Here is a 6,202-nt window from a genome sequence, read left to right on the forward strand (position 1 = left end):
AGATAAACAAAATTGATACATTTTAACAGGAAAAAAAAGAACTCAAATTACAAAATTATAAGTGAAAAGGGAGATATTACAATGAATACCACAAAGGTACAAAAATTCATACAAGGTTACTACAAACAACTATACACCAGGAAACTGACAACTGAGAAGATATAAAAAAATGTCTTTGAAACATACAACTTACTAAAATGGCGTCAGGAATAAATAGAAAATAAATAGACTAATTACTAGTAAGGAGAGTGAATCAGAAAAGGAAGAAAGGAATGAAGGAAGGGAGGAAGGAAAGAAGGAAGGAAACAGAGAACAAAGGAAAGAAAGAGAAAGAGAAAAAGAAAAAGGAAAAAAAAGAAAAAAAAAAAACAGAAAAAGAAGTTCCTATGAAGAAAAGCCTAGAACCAGATGGCTTCACTGGTATATTTTACCAAACTTCTAAGAATTAATATACCAATATTCTCAAACTTCTCCAAAAAAACAAAAAGCAGAGAACATTCCCAATAAGCCTTATGAGGTCAGCACTATCTTCATGCTGAAAGACAGATGAGAACCCTACTAAAAGGGGATCCCTGGGTGGCGCAGCGGTTTGGCGCCTGCCTTTGGCCCAGGGCGCGATCCTGGAGACCCGGGATCGAATCCCACGTCGGGCTCCCGGTGCATGGAGCCTGCTTCTCCCTCTGCCTTTGTCTCTGCCTCTCTCTCTCTCTCTGTGACTATCATGAATAAATAAAAATTAAAAAAAAAACCCTACTAAAAAAGAAAACTATAGGCCAATATCCCTGATGATTATAAATGTGAACATTCTCAGCAAAATACTAGAAAAGATATCAGCAGCCTATTAAAAGGACCATTCACCATAATCAACTTGGATTTATCCCTGGGATGAAAGGATGGCTCAAAATATGGAAATCGATCAATGTGATACATCACATTAATAGAGTGAAAGAAAAGAATCCTATTATCATCTCAATAGACACAGAAAAAGCATTTGACAAAATCCAACAGTCATTCATGAAAAAAACAGTTAACAAATGAGGTATGGAAGTAACATGCCTCAAAATAATAAAGGCCATATTGACAAGCCCATAGCTGATGTCACACTCAATTGTGAAAGGTTGAAAGCTTTTCTTCCAAAATCAGGAACAAGATAAGGTGCCCACTCTCACCACTCCTCTTCAATATAGTACTAAAAGTCCTAGCTAGAGCAATTAGTCAACAAACAGAAAAGGCATCAGAATTCAAAAGGTAGAAGTAAAATGGTCTCTGTTTGCAAATAACATGTTTTTGTATAGAGAAAATCCTAAATATTCAACAAAAAACTGTTAAAATAATCAACAAATTGAGCCCAGTTGTAAGACACAAAATTGACATACAAAATAAAATTTCTATAATAACAAATTTTCTGAAAAGGAAATAAAGAAACATATCCAATTTATAATTGCATGAAAAACAATAAAATACTTAGGATAAATTTAAGGAAGTGAAAGATCTATGCTAACAACCGTAAGACAATGATGAAAGCAATTGAAGAAGACATAAATGAATGGAAAGATAGGGCAGCCCAGGTGGCTCAGCAGTTTAGTGCCGCCTTCGGCCCAGGGTGTGATCCTGGAGACCCAGGATCAAGTCCCACGTTGGGTTCCCTGCATGGAGCCTGCTTCTCCCTCTGCCTCTGCCTGTGTCTCTGTTTCTTTCTCTGTATCTTTCATGAATAAATCAATAAAGTCTTTTAAAAAATGGAAAGGTATCCTATGTTACTGGACTGCAAGAATCACTATTATTAAAATGTCAATACTACCAAAAACCATCTACAGATCAATGCAGTCCCTATTGAGATTCCAGTGGCTTTTTTTTTTTTAGCAAAAGTAGAAAAAAAAAAACCCTAAAATTTATATGAAGCAAAAAAAAAAAAAAAAAGCAAAGAAATCCTGAGAAAGAACAAGGCATGAGGCATTATTGTTCCTGATTTTTTTATTTATTATAAAGCCATGGTCACTAAAACAGTAGAGTACTGGCACAGAAGCAAAGAGAACAATGGAATAAGGAATTCAGACACAAATCCAAGCATATATGGTCAACAAATATTTGACAAGCGAGTCAAGAATGCTCAATGAAGAATTGTCTCTTCAATAAATGATGTTGCAGCAAATGGATACTCACATGTAAAAGAATGAAACTGGGCCCATAGCTTACACCACTCACAACATTAACTCAAAATTAAATAAATGCTTAACTGTGAGACCTGAAACCATGAAACTCCTAGAAGTAAAACACAGGATAAAAGCTCCTTGACACTGGTCTTGGTAATTATATTTTGGAAATCACACATAAAATGTAACCAAAAAATAAAAAATAGACAAGTGGGAATACATCAAACTAAAAAGTTTCTTCACACCTGAGGAAGCCATCAACTAATTGAAAAGACAACCTACAGAACAGAGAAAAAATATTCACAAACCATATATCTGATAAGGGATTAATAGCCAAACCAAATAAATAATGCACATAACTCTATGGCAGAAAAATCACCCAATTTAAAAATGAGCAAAAAACCTAATAACCATTTTTCAAAAAAAGATACACAGATAGGCAACAGGTATATGAAAAGATGTTCAACACTTCTAGTCATTAGGGAAATACAAATTAAAACTACAATGAGATACCACCTCATGCCTGTTAGAATGGCCATCATCCAAAAGACAAAAGATAACAAATGCTGGTATGGATGTAGAGGAAAGCGAACCCTTGTGCACTCTTGGGGGCGGTGTGTGTTGTAAACTGGTACAGCCACTGTGGAAAACAGAATGAAGGCTCCTCAAAAATTAAAAATAGAACTAGTTACAGTCCATTTCTGGGAATGTATCCAAAGGAATTGAAAACACAAGAAAAGATAAATGAACCTCCCGATACACAGCAGCATTATTTATAATAGCAGAAACAGGGAAACAATCGAAGTGTCCAATGATGGAGGAATGGTTAGAGCAGTTGTGGCATATATGGTTGACTCCTGAACAACGAGGTGTGATCCTCCACATAGTTGAAAATCTGCATATAAAATTTGACTTTCCAAAATTAAGAGGCAGACTCTTAATAGCTTACCGTTGACTGGAAGCCTTACTAATAGCATAAACAGTCAACTAATACATACTTTGTTTACGCATTATATATTGTATTCTCACAATTAGGTAAACTAAAGAAAGGAAGGCGCTATGATGTATACCTTAAACCTCATTCAGTGATGTATGTCAACTATCTCTCAATAAAAGTGAAAAGAGATGAAAAGATACAATTGTCACTTGCTTTTTTGAAATATTTGCAGTAGCCTCCTACTGACTCCTCTTTCCTGAAGGACCCTAGAGGTCCAAGTTGGGAGTCATGAATCCAGTGAGGGAGGGGGGGAATGTGCTTCTCCCCCCGCCACTATCAGAGTCTTTAGTATCACCCAAGAATCTTCTATTTCTCCATTAGTCCTAGTTTCCAAGGCAAAATTTCCATAGTGATCACCACCACAGCTCCCCACCTTGCAGAGTCTACCCCTGTATACTCCATCACTCCTCTGTTACCACAGATAAATTGTTTGGGTTCCTAGCAGAGGCCATTCTCTACTCATATACTGGGTCACATCCTCTCTTGGCTATTCAACAACTCCATCTCTCCAGAAAATCCTCCCCCCTCTTGCATCACGCACACTATCCTTCTTTATTCTCCACACCTCTTCCACAAGTCTAGAGAAACATGTTGGTAAACTCTCTTGGCCCCATTTCATGTAAGAGCCACCACCTCATTTCTCAGTTTTCCTAAATGAAGTCTTAGAGGTTGATGAAAATTATAACTTTCCAATTTTCTCTTGAGCTCCCTCCAATCAAGCTTTCTCCTCTTGCTAAGATCCACAATTACTTCATAACATTGTATCCGAAGTCAATTCGCAGTCCTCATCTTGGTCTATCAGCAATATGTGACAGTTAACCAGGTTTTCCACTATCCTGAAACACTGAGAACTTGCCTTTCAAGACAGTAAATTTTCTGAATTTCCTTCCTTCTTTCCTCATTGTTCCTTTCTTCATCTCTGCTGGTTCTTCCTTTGACCTTGTTTCTAGATCTTTGATCTTCTATCTTCATTACTTTAGAGAACTCTTCTAGTTGCAGGATTTAAGTGTCATCTCTATGCTGATGTCTCACCAATCTGTATCTCCAGCCTGAACCTCTTCCTTGAACTCCAGATTCATATATCTAATTCTCTATTAGACATTTTTTTTCTGGGCAGCCCAGGTGGCTCAGCGGTTTAGCACCACCTTCAGCCCAGGGTGTGATCCTGGAGCCCCGGGATCAAGTCCCATATCGGGCTCCCTGCATGGAGCTAGCTTCTCCCTCTGCCTATGTCTCTGCCTGCCTCTCTCTCTCTCTCTCTCTCTCTGTCTCTCTCTCTCTCTCACACACACAAAAATAAAATCTTTAAAAATATATATTTAAAAAATACATATTTTCCTGAATATCTAACTGGCATCTCCAATGTAATACAACCAGGAATGATCTTCTGAGCTTTTCCTTCAAACATTCAAACATAAGTTTTTCTTAGAGACTCCTAAGGTCTTAGCAGACAGATTGTGAACCTTGGTTGCATGTTATAGTCACATGGGGGGCCTGAGTTCCACCTCCCAATGATTGTAACCCAATTGGTCATGGCATCCAGAGTGTTAGAAGCTCTCTATGTAGCTTCTCCAAAGAAGCCAAGATTGAGGACTGTAGCTCTGGATGGGTTGCTTCTTCCTTTAACCTCAAATCCTATTATTTTTTTCCCCATAAACACTCTCCTCCAGCCACACTGGTCCCCTTGCTATTGCTCAACTCACCAAATATGCTCCCCTTTCAATTCCTTCTTTGTGCCTGGAACACTTTTACCTAAAATAGCCTTAAGATTTATTTCCTTATCTTTTCAAGTCTTTGCTTTAAATCACTGTGTCATTGAGATCTACTATGACCACCCTATTTAAGTTTGCAAAGTTCTCTGCCAACCACATCATTTCCCCATTACCCTTACCAGGACTTTTTTTTTTCCTTCAGCATTATGCCCTTCAAAAAGATGTAATTTACTCATTTATTATAGGTTCAGTCTCTCCCCAGTTAGGAAGCAGACTCTGAGAGCAGAGGAATATCTGCATCTTTGCTTACTGTGGGATCTCAGATCATGCATGATATATAGCAGGTACTCAAAAAACGAGCACTAGTGACATTCCTTTTTCTAATATGAAATTTTCTCCTTTCTCATTTTCATCAAATTCTTGGTTCTGTTTAAGAGTTAGACCTATTTGCTGGTATCCCAAAACAACCCTACTTAATAGTTCATCCACTTCTAATTTTTTTCCAAAGGCTTATCTTTACATTTCCTTAATTATGAGCTTCTCCTTAGGGTTTAGTATTTGACCCTTTATCCTTATTTATATTTACACTTAACAACCTCTCTCCTTTGAAAAGAGGAGACTTCATTTTTCAGACTTCAGCTAGAATGGAAAATTTAAAGTGGTGCCGCCATGTCAAAGTTTTAGTTAAGAACACTGGACCTTCCTCTCACCCAGGTAAATCCAGTACAGTATCAAAGCTTCAATTATTTACGTCAATAAATCCAAATTTGTTTCTCTAATGCACTGTTCTCTTATTAGTGTCAAAAAAAAGTAATGATCTCCTCCTCCCTCCTGCTCCCCCCCCCCCACACTCTATATCTTATAAGTCAAGATAAAAATTCAGGAGTATTACTTAAAACATCCCTTTTCCCTTTCTCCCAAAACTCAGCCAAGCGTTTCTTATTCTACTTATTAAATTTTTATTATGACCTATCTCTTCCATGTCATTTCTGTTCATGATAATCTCTTACCTTTCCTCTTAAAGCCTCCCAACTGAAACCATTATTTCCCTACTTTCCCCTTCAATACATTCTACACACTGCCAAAGTATAAACATTTAAAGACCTTTAAAATTCATGCAATTGCATTAAAATCCTTAAATGGCTTTCGTATTATTTAGTATAATAATCCTTACCATGGTTAAGCTAATACTCAACAATCTCTATGCTTCTCTTGCACATAAGCTCAAACTATCACAGTTTCTTTAATAAATCAAGATTACTTTCCTCCTCACTCATTTTAATGCCTTACCACAGTCCATTTTTCTGTTTGGAACCTCCCATTTATGTTCACTTAGCTAT

The sequence above is a fragment of the Canis lupus genome, unplaced genomic scaffold, assembly GCF_011100685.1.
Source record: "Canis lupus familiaris isolate Mischka breed German Shepherd unplaced genomic scaffold, alternate assembly UU_Cfam_GSD_1.0 chrUn_S373H533, whole genome shotgun sequence".
In the NCBI taxonomy this organism is placed as follows: Eukaryota; Metazoa; Chordata; class Mammalia; order Carnivora; family Canidae; genus Canis; species Canis lupus.